The 15297-nt window shown below is 38.8% G+C and overlaps 2 protein-coding genes across 9 annotated transcripts in view; one reads left to right on the top strand and one right to left on the bottom strand.

Annotated features, from left to right (window-relative positions):
* The window catches only part of LOC120529740 (microtubule-associated protein 4), a 220636-nt gene extending 210342 nt beyond the window's left edge, over positions 1 to 10294 (bottom strand). For 6 of the 7 annotated variants that reach the window (XM_039753818.1, XM_039753816.1, XM_039753819.1 and 3 more), the window contains exon 1: positions 10154 to 10291. The gene's annotated coding sequence lies outside the window, so the exon portion shown is untranslated. Of the gene's footprint in view, positions 1 to 10153 lie in introns of all 7 variants that reach the window. The other variant, XM_039753823.1, reaches the window with a different exon arrangement.
* Positions 10295 to 10724: 430 nt separating this feature from the next.
* Positions 10725 to 15297, top strand: part of si:ch211-221n20.8 (fibropellin-1) — a 95402-nt gene continuing 90829 nt past the window's right edge. The window contains exon 1 of one of the 2 annotated variants that reach the window (XM_039753814.1): positions 10725 to 11157. The gene's annotated coding sequence lies outside the window, so the exon portion shown is untranslated. The remainder of the gene's footprint in view (positions 11158 to 15297) is intronic. The other variant, XM_039753815.1, reaches the window with a different exon arrangement.

The raw sequence follows: 15297 nt of genomic DNA, 5'->3' as shown, positions 1-15297 counted from the left end.
TTATACACCGTAAGATACATTTGAAAACAGCACAGCAAATGGTGTTTTACAGCAGGGGTCGCCAAGTCCGGTCCTGGAGCACCACCATGATTGCAAGTTTTCATTCTAACCTTTTTTTAATGAGTGCCCTGTTTGTGCTGCTAATTAACTTATTGTGAATTCATTTTCATTGAATTGTTTGTTTAAAATTTGTTCGCCTGAATTTCTTCATTTTTTTCCTTAAATGGCACCCAAACAGAAATGAAATGTGAAGTGATTGAGCCAACAGAAGACCAACTAAGACCGGGCCTCAAACTCCAACCAATTTCACTCCAACTAGCTGCTTCATTAGGTGCCAAGTCTTATCGTTAATTAAACTCATTCTTTAATTCTATGGCTTGTTGCTGCTCTCGTGGTGTATTAGCAGACATTTACAAAATTGTTGATTTTCTCTTTTGTGGACCTGAGCAGATTAACATTCCTGAAACCTTCATCTTTCTTTATTTTCAGATGATGTATGATGGACACCAGTTGTTTTGGCTCATTTTGTATCTCAGTATTGTTTGGCTGCTAACTAAGGAAAAACAAGCAATTAAGGGGTCTGAGTCTTCAAAAGCAGGTCAATTAAAATTTGTTCAAAAGAAGTTAATTAGCAGTAAAAATAGGTCACTAATTAAGAAAAGGGTTAGAATGAAAACCTGCAGCTACGGTGGTCCTCCAGGACCTTGGCTTGGCTTGGCAACCCCCGTTTTACAGGACTTCAAAAACAACAGGTTAATGTAAAGCTGACAAGAAAGTTTTGATGGAGGAAATTAAAGTGTGGACAAATCAAAAGAAAAAAATAGTTAATTGGAAAATTAAATCTCCAGGAATTTATGACATTTGAAAACTCAATCAATTTGACATTACGCTTCAGTACATTTTTTAACCAACTAATGATGCAAACATAAATCTTAAAATAGCAAATATTACAAGCATAACAGAGTGATTCTCCAACAAAAGCATTTTAAAAGCGTGTTGTTATAAAAACAGCTTTAATTTTTTTTAATTAAAATATCCTGAAATCATCTAGAAATTCACTAATTCAGCAATACAAATATAATAAATTAATATTTTTAATTTTAAGCAATACATTGCAATCACTGGACAGCAAAATGTCAGAGAAAAAACGTGGAATGTGACCATGGAAAGATAAATCAGGTAGTCCATGACATCATCCTTTATTAACTCTACACTGAAATCCCCTCAAGCTTATAACATCTTCCCCATTTGTTTTTACATTGAAGGGGGGCATTCTTATGTACATCACACATTAAAATTCAAGCCCTGCACTGTAATGTTATATTTATGAATGCCAATAATAGTTTACTTAAATAATAGGTGGGTAACTTTTTGATAGGTATATCAGCATTGTAAAATTGCTATTACTAGTGTGTTGTATGGTTAAGGCTTTGGCCTTCAAACCCTGATGTTGGGGGTTCAAATCTTTTGACCATTAGTGATGTGTGAACCTTGCTAAGTTAACTTTGCTATGAGTTCAGCAAAAACAAGGAAATGTTTGCAAACTTTGCAGAACTCTGCAAAATGCATTGAAGTGAATTGGAAAGGAGGAACTAAACTAGTTTTGAGTGAATTATAATTGTGCAACGGTGTTTAAAGGGTCCCTGAGGGATAGGGAAAAGTCTGCCAACTCTGTTGAACCAATTATGGTGGCCAAATATGTGATCTGAGCTGTAAGGCACCAATGACCACTATGCCATCATGCCTCAAATGGCAAAAGATGCAGATGGAAGAAATAACACAAACAAAATACAATGGCCACAAACTAGCAATATGTGAATAAAATATAAAGCACTGGACTCACTGTTGGGGTACACATTACCGTGTCATAAAGCAGCCCCTTTCACTGTTTGGCTCTTGTGATATCCTTTAGAATAATGTTACAATTTATCTTGCCCACTGAAAAAGGCAACAACAGGAGGCTAGCTTCAGAAAGGGTATCAAACAGTAAAAACATCTACTCCAATACCCCATAAATTTAATGAGAAACTGGCCAAATTGGTTGAACCCAGAAAATGACTGTTAAACCAGCACAGAGACTCCAATCACTGTTGCTTTGTAGCATCCTGCTGGCTGTGTGCAAGACTAGACTGCCAATAATGCATCAGATATTGTATAACTAGACCTCTTTGACAAGTGCTTCTTCTTCTAGTCAGAACTATTTGGACATCCACTTGGGTGCCAGGCTAGTAGGGATGTTTTGGAAATACAGACCCGTAGGTTTTATTTTGGAATAAACATGTGATGCAGAGCAGCTCATTTAACCACCATTGTAGACTAGCCCAGATGAAGATGCACCCATTTGGTTTAAAAGTAGCAGCAAGTGTTGGTTCATATATTGTACCCTCTAAGCATTCTTGCTGATATTATAACTTGCTTTTTCAATAATATTTGATATATTTATAATAATAATAAGGGGCAGCACGGTGGCGCAGTGGTAGCGCTGCTGCCTCGCAGTTAGGAGACCCAGGTTCGCTTCCCGGGTCCTCCCTGCGTGGAGTTTGCATGTTCTCCCCGTGTCTGCGTGGGTTTCCTCCCACAGACATGCAGGTTAGGTGGATTGGCGACTCTAAATTGGCCCTAGTGTGTGCTTGGTGTGTGGGTGTGTTTGTGTGTGTCCTGCGGTGGGTTGGCACCCTGCCCAGGATTAGTTCCTGCCTTGTGCCCTGTGTTGGCTGGGATTGGCTCCAGCAGACCCCCGTGACCCTGTGTTCGGATTCAGCGGGTTGGATAATGGATGGATGGATAATAATAATAACAATAAATCATCATCATCTAAATTTGAAAGCAAAAAGCTATTTTCCTTGTCAAAGTTATATATACTTTCTTGTTTTTAAATATTTAGCCAGTGATCCATCTCAATATTATTTTTAATTCCCATACTCAACCTGACTTAGCTTTGCTAAATGCAAAACACATACAGTAGAAGTCAAAATACAGTACAAGTCACTGACAAATTATTGGTTATATCGAACATTCAAAGCAAGCCAAGAATCTGCGAACTTGCACCATTTTTACATACAATTGGAAATAGCAGCCTTTCACTTCAGTATTTTGTTTTGCAACACATGCACATTTTTTCCATTTTAACTTACATTATGCTGCATTTTGAAATAAAATTCAGTTATTGCAATACCTCATTGAAATCTAAATTTTGTATGCCTATATTAATTATTCTGATTTTTCAAGCTGCTTGGTAACATGCTAAATTAATTTTCTCATTTTGTTTATGGGTTAGTTTCAAATATCTTTCAAAGATGAGCACTTGTTCATTTCTCTCACATTCATAAAAACTCAGATATAACTTTGAAAGTGATTATGGATAAGAGAAAATAAATGAATTAATACATTCAGAAATTAAAATATTATATCAGAACAATGTCCTCATTCTGGGAAAACTTCTGTTTTCTAAGCTACTGTAAGAAAATACTGTTTTTGCAACAAAGAGGATTCTATTAGTTGAAGTTGGATTCAGAGTAGTCATTAACACCCTGCTGGAAAACACCTGTCAATCTGCAGGGTTCATTTAAATGACTGATGTTTATACCCTTTTCAAACGAACAAGCCCAAAAGCCTTTTAAACTCTGTACAGCAATACCATGCAAACCAAAGTGGTCAATGACTCACCTATGGAGTAGAATCTAATCAACTGCTTTACTGTTGCAATGGCATTTCTTAGGCTTGATAAATATACTCCTTCCTTTACTTTGACCAGAACTAGGGATTACTGGGTACAATCAGATGAGTTCAATATTACAGAATTTCAGCCCCAGGTCTAATACATGTTTCCAGTGGATGTGATTTTTCAGAATGCTCTTAGATATGTGCAGTCTCATTATGCAAACTATGTGCAGTTGTGCTAAAAAGGGCAGGCTCAGATCAGAGGTCCACATAGCAGATTTAAAACTGCCTCAAATTGGTATTAATTCCAAAGATTATGTATATTCTTATACACAGTACTGGCTAGTGGGAAGACACAGCAGTTTGGAGCTTTTTAGAGCGTACAATGTACTAATCCTCGTCTTTCCTTGTTAAGAAAGAGCAGCAATGAATTTCATTAACTAGCTTATACTGCTGCTTAAAATTTTTAATAGTCAAGTTTACTTAGGCTACTTATTTCTTTTAAACACTGCCTTTACTGAGGGCAGACATGATGCAATTACTTGAGGTTTTCCTACTTTCAGTTCACTATAGGTAATCTCCATAGTTAGCAGTAGGATGCAATAACAACTATAAACTAAATTGTTTTCAAGATATGCCTTTTTTTGCTTATTCTTGATTAACCTATGCTATCCTTAGACAATTTTATGACAAAGGTCATTTTACAGGCCTGTTTTCACTATCTACTTTACAAGAGTAGCATTCCACTTATAAAAGTACTTGGACGTTTTTTTGTTTTTTTTTATATTACAAGTTGTTCAGTTACGAGTACAGTCAAGCCCCGATTTATGGCCGAGCGAAACATTCGTAGTTATATTGAGGCAATTTGTACTTTCAGCCGAGGGCCACAGAAAAATAGGGTAGTAATCTTCTAGAAATTGCCAAAACATGCATTTTTCATTATTATTGTTATTTTTACAGGTTTACAGACTCTTGGAGGGCCCTACAAGTTTTTTTTTTAAATTAGCACTGCTCCATATGGCTAATTCTGATGTATTAGCCCCATGCCGCCTTTCCTTACACCAGCGTTTCTCAACCTTTTTTGTTACCACACCCCAGTTTTGCCTTTTTAAATTAATTTACAACTCACTAGCAACAACTACAAAACGTCTCCTTGGTGAAACGGGCACGATCAGGGGGTTCCACTTAGTGAAACGGAAAACACATCTCCGAGTACTGCCGATCACTGAGGCCGCCCACTCCTGACCAAAAACATCGACCCAAGACTCCTGGTCGTGATCTAGTGGGATGAAAAACATCGCCTTAGGTGACCCACTCGCAAACCAAAAATGGTGATCCACGACCCAATAATGGCACAATCCAGTGGCTGATAAACACTGCCTTACATAGACCCGGTGCACGGCTGCTGAGATGCAAAGATTGTGCGACTCCATACTGGCAGTTGAACTGTGCTTACAGGTGACTCACATTCACCTCACAGAGTACTTTTCAGACTATCCTCCATACTTAATTAGCTGAAAATGTTAGTCCAGTATTTGAAAAGCTCATTTCCATTTATTGTTGTCATAATGCTGCTAGTAATGATGATTCCTTTCACTTGTAATTGGTATTGACGCAGAAGTGGAATGGTGCGTTTTGTGCACCCCACTTTTTAAGTACGGCATATTTTTAAACTCATAACAAAGTACCGCTATACTGCTTACTAGTGAGTGGAGATGGGTCTAACTGCAGCCTGCAGTACTTATGATTAATGCCGAAAATGTCAGTAACAAAACGCCTTTTGAGCCAGATAAGCCTCACACAACATTAATCTTAACTACTGTGTAACTGGACATGCAATGGCTGTTTCATGACTGGTACTGTGGGCATTTCATGATGTTGGGGTGTTATGTGATTACATTCATAGGGATCACAAGCTGCAACTGAGCTGGTGTGTGCCTGGTACTCCTGGTTAATACTAAGCAGTATGGCAAAAATGACATCAGAAGCGACAAAACACTGAGTTTGCACCTCCCGCGGTGGTGTATTTTGAGGAGAGACTGGTTACTTGGATGCCAAAGTGATGAACAAAGGGCTGAATATGATACAACAGGTCATGAAAGTCATGCAGAAATATTTCTAGGGCATGTGCTTATCACCCACTTACAAGAATATTATACCCACCTTCCCTTTGCTGTTTTTGGTTGATAGGTCCGACACACCACCTTAACCCCAAAAAAAAGCCAGGGATAACTGGCACAACTCTTCTACCATCAGAAGAGTCTCACTTCCTCTGCTGTGAAATTGTTAGGTGAGCGACACTGACCAAACACTGACACCTTCTGACTATGGGAATATCAACATGCTGATCGAACCAGTTGCCACAAGGATAAATGCATTTAGCTTAACGACAGCATACACGCAGACGTTGTGGCCTGTGCTCAGGCTTCACACTGAAAGTATAAAGAAGACAGACTAATGCGCTATAATCAGCTGTACTTTAAAGTAATGCCCAAGTGTCATACTTGAAGAATTGGGGCTTTTCTTTTTAGCAATTTCTTTTCAATTTGGAAAATATTGCATGGACCAAATATCCAAAACATCTGGAAGTCAGCTTTGCGAGCCTATAGTTTAGTTGTCAGAAATCAAAATCTGGTAGCCCTGGGCATTCGGACTATTGTCCATCCCTGAAGGCTATAGCTACGTAATATTCCTGCTTTAATGACAAAGACTGCATTAATATTTGACTGTGCTGTCATGGCTGCCTCATTGAGGCCTTACCAGGGCAGCATGGGATGGGAACCAAGTGCACAGAGAACAAAAGAGCTCGGGTTAGAGCCATTTGCCTGCATCTTGGTAGCAAATAAAAGCACCATTTCTATTCCACTCTTTTAAAGTTTTCCTAGACGAAAGTCAGTTTTGGTGTCTAGCCATACATTTCAGCTTAGAAATTGTATAAGTTTACATTTTGCATTCTACTAGGAAGCTTACATCACAGCATTTTAACAAGTATCCTGGTATTCCCTAATCCTAATTAGGAAAAGACCAATGGTTTACTGCATTATCATTAAGCTTCAAAATGCAGCAATATAAAAGTGATAAATATGGATAAATATGAGCTAAAAAGACACATGAAAACTTTTTATGCTAGATGAATTTGTTTTTGATCCGCCCTCACCTTATTATTTGAAAATATCCAGATCTGAAGCAACTTTAAAGGAATACTATACCGAGGAATAATATTTTTTTCATGTTAGTTAACCCATGTACCTTATAATGGAAGCCAAGAAGCAATTTTAGTCTCACGTTTTTATGCAGAATGAATAGAAAGAAGTTTATGACATAAGTCAAAAGTGACCAGTGCTGTAAAATGGTAAATGATGAGAAAAACCCAAGGAAAAAAGATCTCGTTACTCATGTCACATATTCCATGTCTGTTATCCAGTCACTTACTCAAAACATAAAAAATTGTTAAATTATTGCTAAACAGTAATTCCAGCACTACAGTATTTTTATCCAAACATGTTTTTAGGTTCTAAACACTTTTACACCAATTGTAAACTTGTAGGCAACCAATAATTGTTGTTTGATTATACTTTATTTTCACCTATCATTTTCTTTACCCCCAACAACAGTTACAGAGGGGGAAATACTGTAAGAATTTGATCCCCTGCTGAATGTGTAAGTTTGTTTGCTTACAAAGAAATGAAGTCTCTAATTTGTATGGTAGTTTCATTTTAATGGAGAGAGATAGAATATCAACCAAAAATCCAGAAAAAACAAATTACATAAAAGTTATAAATTGATTTGCATGTCATTGTGTGAAATTAAGTATTTGATCCCCTACAACCCAGCCAGAATTCTGGCTCCTACAGATTGGCTGTGCGCCACAATCAATCAATCGATCAATGACAGACACGCCTGATCTTAACTTGTTATGTGTATAAAGCACACCTGTCCATAAAATCAATTTCTTCCATTCCAACCTCTCCACCACCATGAGCAACAGCAAAGAGCTGTCAAAGGACGTCAGGGACACTGGCCTGTACATGTGCCTTCTTGAGCTGGGGAACCTTGCAGGCACTGCGAGATTTCAATCCATTATGGCGTGGTGTTACAAATGGTGTTCTTGGTGACTGTAGTGGTCCCAACTAACAAGCTCATCCTGTGTAGTTTTGGGCTGATCCCTCACTTTTCTCATAATCATCCTCACCCCATGAGGCAAGATCTTGCATGGAGCTCCAGACCGAGGGCGATTAATGGTCATTTAAAATGTCTTCCATTTCCGAATAATCGTACCAGCAGTTGTCACCTTCTCACCAAGCTTCTTGCTGGTGGTTGTGTAGCCCATTCCAGCCTTGTGCAGGTCTACAATCTTGTCCCTGACATCCTATGACGGTTCTTTAGTCTTGTCCATGGTGGTGGAGAGGCCGGAATGGAAGAAATTGATTCTGTGGAAAGATGTGCTATATACACATAACGAGTTGAGATCAGGGGTATCTGTCATTGATTGATTGTAATCTGTGTGTCACATGGGCACACAGCCAATCTGTGGGAGCCAGAATTCTGGCTGGGTTGTAGGGGATCAAATACTTATTTCACTCAATGACTTGCAAATCAACTTTCATGTAATGTTATTTTTCTGGATTATTCTTGCAATTAAAATGAAACCATCAAAAAAAAACTAGAAACTGTTCATTTCTTTGTAAGTTAGCAAACTTACAAATTCAGCAGGGGATCAAATACTTATTTCCCCCACTGTAAATCATTTGGTACAGTTCATAAGGTTTTATAAGCAAGACTACTTTATGATGCACAATCTGTATGGAAGATTACTTATAATCCAATGTGTTAACTACATTACAATGCAATGCTCATGCACATGATGCATTTCTATTTCTCTGGCCCTTTCCAGCAAGCAGTCGACACGAAAGAGAATAAAATCATCATATTCACCACCAGCTTTCACTAGTTCAGTGAGACAGCAGATTCCCTGCTTAATTAACTCCCCATTCGCCATGTTTAGTGCTGGGTGAACACACTCGTGAAGGGAACGCCTTTTCGTAACCGTTGACGACCCTTGCCCCACCCCTTGATGCTAAATGGTCTTTTAATTGCATTCAGTTTTGGCAGGATTAATGCATGAACTTCCAATGAAATGCGATATATTTGCTTTACTTTTAGTTATGACACAAGATCTATGCACATGAATTAAAATGCAGTACACTTTTTTATTATATTTTAAACTGACATGAAAATTATGTGCCATTGTAACATGCAATCGATCATTTGATTTACGTTTTTCATTATTGACACTATAAATCCGTGCCAAAACTTAAATGCATCACCTACATTTACATTACATTGTAGTGTGGTTGACAAGTTGGACTGCATTTAATTTGGGCAGGAATAATCTTACATAAATCCGAGCAAGACTGTGCCACCTATTGCAAATAGCTATTAAGGTACTGTAACGTGCAGGCAGACTGGAAGGGGAGGTTTTTAATTGAGAGGGGCGGACACACCTTGTGGGGGGTGTGTTTTCTGTTTTTTGTGGGGTTCCGGGTGTGTGCGTGGGGGGGTGAGTGGATTTCCGGACTCAACGAGATTACTCCATTATTTTTTGTATAGGACCAATTTAACTAAAATAAAACTTAAAGAGGCCCTGACAGCTGCGAGTGCTCCTGTTAATATTTACCCAGATCGCCACAGTACCAACGTACAGCCACCAAATTGTTTTCATTTTTATCTTTAATGGTGCTTTCCTTGCAAAATATTATCAAAATCTACTTCACAAAGCAAATAAATAAGTTTATGATAACAGAATCAAACTCGACAATGTGTGTACTCAAAACTGAAGAAAAACTTGACAGGACTTCCTTAGCTTAAAGGTTTTTAAAAAATGAAGGTTATGCCGACTTGTCATTATATTAGGACAAGGCAGACCATTGCCATGCTGTATAAAACACCGCTCTTGCGTGAGGGGTTGATAGGTGGGAAAGTCACAACCTCACACACTATAAGCGAGATACATAAGAATTAGAAACAATACCAATTTAGAAGAAGAAAAAAAAAAAGTGTTAGGAGACTCAAAACCCTTGAACCAAGTGTGCAAAAAGGAGCACCATATAACGCACTGGAAGGTGTGGCTCATATTATTATTGACCATTGCTGCTGCGGCTGCTGTGCCTGCAATTTGTGAAGAGGAGGGGGCCCTATTTTGGTCCCGCCCCGACACCCTGAGCCACGCTCTTGACAGTGATTCTGCACATTCAATCAGTGCATTTGCACTCTCGCATTCCCTCTGTTCAAATACTGTAGAAGCAAATTAAAACTGCACTGTCATCACAACAAAGACAGAAAGTATAACGAGAAGCGGAGAACTGGCGTTCTACTGTCGGCTGTGCGCCAATATAACCGCCGCGTCTTCATGGAAATAGAAGCAGTGCCGCTATTTCATCAGTGACCACAGGTGACACGGAAGAAAACCAAGCAAGCTGTTTTGACAACTCACCTTTTAAACTGAAGCTTAGGCGTTTGTGTGTATCGGTTGTTGTCGAGGTTTGTGCTTCAGCCTTTTCCCCAGACCACCGCTCAAAGCCCAGCCACAGAGGTCCGCAAACTAACTCCTGGACCAGTGTGGAGTGTAGCCCGTTTGTACCGCCTTACAGACTGAGTAACCAATCCCAATGCGCAAAATACAATTGACAGGTACATACACAAGTTACATCGAGGGACACATGTTATTGACAAACAATTGAACCAATGGTATAACGAAAGCAGCGGTTGTGGGGACTTTTTTTCTTTCGAGTCCCTGTCCTGCCCTCCTCCATCGGGGTAATACCTAAACTTATTGACAAGCACTTAACCAATTGGCATTCGCGACTCCTTTTATAGTTATAGCGTATGTGTCAAATCAGAGCGCGGGTTTCATCTATTCGCCCCGCCTTAGTGTGTCAATAAGTCCAGTAAGGAGCCGTTTAACAATGTCCTTGAACTATAAATTAGAAACGTGGCCAATCAGAAGAACAGTCATTTTATCCGTTTTGGCAGAAGTGAACAGTCTTGGCAGTAGAACGCGCGCTTGTCCGAAAGGGATGGGTGTTGTTTGAACTGCGTGTTTCCACGATGCTATATACATTTGGAGACGTTTCACCTTAAACCTGAATACGATATAATGTGTTATGCCGTCGAATGATCACAAATTGTAGACAAGTAGACGCAATGGATCCCCATTTTTTGTTGTGTTAAGTGGTTCCTTTATTCTTTATTCGTTCTTTACTGAAGAGTTTCGATTTCGTTTACGGCACGGCCTTCGGTGCTGCAAACTCCCCTTTTAAAAATAGAACACGTGCGTTTTTATACTGCCGGATATTCATATTCTGTATAAATTAACGGTTTGTTATTTTTAAATATGCTGTGCAGGCAGGTATTTTTCATTTTCGTAGACGCTTTTATTTGAATCGAACTGCATCAGGACACGTTCCATTGCTCAACTTCTTAACAGTTGGAATACAGGTGAGAGAGCTTGTGGTGTAATCTCCAGCACACTGAACGTTAAGCCTGACTGCTTTAAGTGCTCATGATTATTATTTGCTTTTAGGAGATGGTATATCATTTACTTGCCACGTTATCGCATATGCTCTCCTCACTGTCGTCTGCCCGTCATTACTTTTGTGCATTTTTTTTTCTTTCTATTTGTGACTACTGATGCTTTTTAAGATTAGTTATTTATCTGTTTATTACTAGCTGTTTCAGTATATTACTATTCATTTACCTAGTATTAATTTCTTTATAAACTGTAACAGTTCGTTAGTTGTCTTGCACTAACCCTGTGTCTATGTATCCAGTATGCTGCACTGTGCTGCTGAGGGGACGGTATTTCGTACCACTGTATGCCGCAATACTGTGTGTGGATGGTATGACAATAAAGGCATTTCACATGACTTAACTGGAGAGGTGAAAGCCTGACCCGGCTATACCAGTCACTGCAGGGCATACTTGCGCCAGGTCAAATTTGAATCGCTAGTGAACCTATCTATAAGATACTGTATATGCAGATGCTTTCTGAGTACCTATGTATTTCCAGATGCAATGTATACGTTTATAACACAAAAAGTAGTCAATTTACAATAATATTTTGTAAAAAAAAAAAAAACTTAGTGGATTGAGAACATTCAGACTGCTTCACTTCTTACACATTTTATTATGTTGTGCATGTACTGTATTTTTAACTGGATAAGATTGCCATTTTCACCATTCAATCTACTCACTAACACAATGACAAAGTTAAAACATATTTTAGAAAGGTTTGCATATTTACTAAAATTCAAAAGGTGAACTCTCTCATTCATATAAATATTCGGGCCCTTTGCTGGTGAGCAAAATCGTGATCGGGTGCACCCTGTTTGCTTTAATTCTCCTCATGATGTGTCTAGAGCTTGATTTTGAGTCCACCTGCAACAAATTGAATTGACTGGACACTGTTTACAACAGGAGTCCTCAATCACAGCCCTGGAGGTTTTTATTCCAACTAGTCTCCTGATTAGAAAGCAGTCCATGCTGATAATGAAATGTGGTATTGAATTATTTAGCTTGTTAATGCTTGCTTTCATCCAAGAGCAATTGTAATTGCACTGTGGAGTTTCCTTCTGTGAGCACATTATCTAAGTGTTATGTGTAACAGAATAGATATAAACTTAATGGTCCTTCCGATTCCCCTCTCATTCATTTCTAAGCATTTTTTTTATCACAGATACTTCATGGTAAGCACGTGAGCTGGAGAGCTGCTGGTTTATTAGTCCTCTGCATCTCATTATTAACTGTCTGATTAAGAAAAGAGGCAACAATTAAAATTTCAATGCAGCTTTTTCTAAAATAGGCAATTAAGGGTTATGAATGGTGGTAACAGGCAAGAGAACTAAAGTTAAGCCCAAAAAATGTATTGCTTTAGTAGTAAATAAAAAGGTTCTAATTAAGAAATTGGTTAAAGTGAGCACCTGTGGCCATAGCAGACCTCCAGGACTGTAATTGAGGACCTCTGATCTGCAAACTAACTCAAATGTGTCTGATGAATAAAGACACTAACAACGCATAGAGTTAAACACCAACTTTCATTATCAGCAAGGACTGAGTTCTAATTAGGACACTGGCTGCAATGAAAACCCGTAGCCACTGCAGCCCACCAGGACTGTCATTGATGACCCCTGGTTTACAGAGACACACTCTGTTGTGTATAAGGTTCTACAATTCCCACTGCAAGCTTTGAAGTCTCTGAAAACCTCTGTGATAAAATTGCTGGGAATCTTACATCAGGGAATGGGTATAAAACCATCTCCAAAACTTTGAGGGCATGCAGGAGAACTCCCTAATTGCAAAGTGAAAGTTCTTCATTCCCTGGAGTCTTCCTAGAGTTGGCCGTCATCCAAATTGACTAACCTGAACCCAATGGTCACTCTTAATAGAGCTTCAGAAGTCCTCCGCTGAGATGCAAGAACCTGTTGGAAGGATGACAATCTTGGAGCGCTTCATCAATCAGGGCTTTATGGTAGAGTGACCCACACAGAGGTTTCCATATGGCATATAAAGGACTCTGTAAGCTGAAGTTAGCAGATTACAGACACTCCCCATTCATACGAACGGAGCTTGACAGGATCTATGAGGAAGAACCTGCACAAGTCGAGGTGTGCAAAGCTTGTAGAGACTTACCCAAGAAGCTAAAGGGGCTTTTACAAAGTACCGAATTAAGGGTCTGAATGCTTAAATGAATGAGAGATTTCAGTCTGTGATTTTTAATAACTTTGCAGACCTTTCTAGAAGCCTGCTTTCACTTTGTCTTTATGGATAATAGTGTGTAGGTTGATGGGCAAAAATTGCAAATATATTCATTAAAAATAAAATCTAAAATGCAATAAATGTGCAGGAAATGACAGGGTCTGAATACATTTTGAATCCACTGTATATCACAGTAATAAGAAGGTATGAGACTAGACTTAGTAGAGGCAGTTTTAAGGTTCACAGCAGCCCGTTCTTTAATTATAAAACATAAGCTAAGTGTGAGCAGTGCCAGTGTGCAAATGCTCTTTTGTAGCCTCTCTTTCATCACCAGTCTAAAGTTTTTGTCCATTTCATCTTTCTGACTCATGGTCTGTTTTAAGCTACCAAGCAGTATAACAGATAATAATACTTTAGAGACCTTCAAATTTAAAGTTAACGCTTTTCTAAAGAAATAGGTTAAAATAGATTGGAAGGCTAGGAAGGGCTAAATGACTTGTCATAACTTTTCACATGGTCATATATAGAATTTAATTGAATTTTTTGCTACAAAGTGCAACATTTTAAGCTCAGCATGGTATACACTGATTACAAATATAATAATCATTACAAAAAACTGTGAGAGTGGTGCTTCAGGGCAAAGTCACAGGGAAGCCATTTTTGGTTCTCAAAAGAAACCATCCATATGTAGATTCCAGAAAGACCCTTTGTTTAGATTAGTAACAGGCTCCACAAAAAACCTTGAACAGACTGCGGTCCTGATTTTAAAAGGACCCTTCCGGCATACAATAAAACAGGCGAAATCCAAGTTTTCTTGATCTCTTGTGTGCTGCTATACATTCAAGATTTCTGTTTTGTTCAAAAACAGGAAACTTGTTAAAACCCACAGAGCAAATTTCATAGTCAAGGAAGCCATGCCAGAATGAGCATTTTTTTTTTTGTCAAGCAATTGTTCTATGAGGGCAGCACAGTGGCGCAGTGGTAGCGCTGCTGCCTCCCAATTCGGAGAACCGGGTTCACTTCCCAGCATGGAGTTTGTATGTTCTCCTCGTGTCTGCATTGGTTTCCGCCAGGTACTCCGGTTTCCTCCCACGGTCAAAAGACATGCAGGTTATGTGCATCCTAAACTGTCCCCAGTGTGTGCTTGGTTGGTGTGTGTGTGCGTGCCCTGCTTTGCGCCCTGTGTTGGCTGGGATTGGCTCCAGCAGACCCCCATGACTCTGTAGTTAGGATATAGCGGGTTGGCTAATGGATGGATGGAGGCAGATCTGTTGGTTTTGACCATTTTCTCCCAATTTTCCTTAAAAAAAAACCCTTCTGACAATACTCTATCAGAACACATGTGACATCACCAAGTTTGGATAAAAAATAAATTCTTTTCTGTTGTTGTGTGCTTCCTGGTTGAATTTCTGATTAAATGAATCTTTCCAAACACTGATCAAAGTGCGCGTGTGCTTTTACTTTAGATTCTGACGTCCAGGTTGCCACTTTACTTTTCTCTCCCCGTTGTATCTCATTATGCTGCCTCTCTTGTTTTCCTGTTTTTCAATTTAGAGATGGGTATTGACTGACACAAGATATTTAATTTCATTCGATTTACTATTACTGCACCTTGAAATACAATGCAAAGTAATTGTATTTGGAAACTTTTTTTGTTTTTGGGCTTTGGTTGTTTGGTTAAAATTTTTGGTTGTGTTGAACAATAGGATGAAGGCCTAAATCATGATTACCATTTTCATCTTCTGCTTGTTCTGCTTAACTTTGACAGACATAAAAATTCTCACTTGTACAGAGCCGATGTGACACTGAAGCAGCTGCAGCCTTTTCAGCCTTCTGTGTTGGTTCCCCTGATGTCTATTCAACTGGTCATTAATCATCATTATC

Source organism: Polypterus senegalus, chromosome 5, assembly GCF_016835505.1.
Source record: "Polypterus senegalus isolate Bchr_013 chromosome 5, ASM1683550v1, whole genome shotgun sequence".
NCBI lineage: Eukaryota > Metazoa > Chordata > Cladistia > Polypteriformes > Polypteridae > Polypterus > Polypterus senegalus.
The sequence above is the reverse complement of the archived record's forward strand: the minus strand, read 5'-3'. Positions and strand labels throughout refer to the sequence as shown.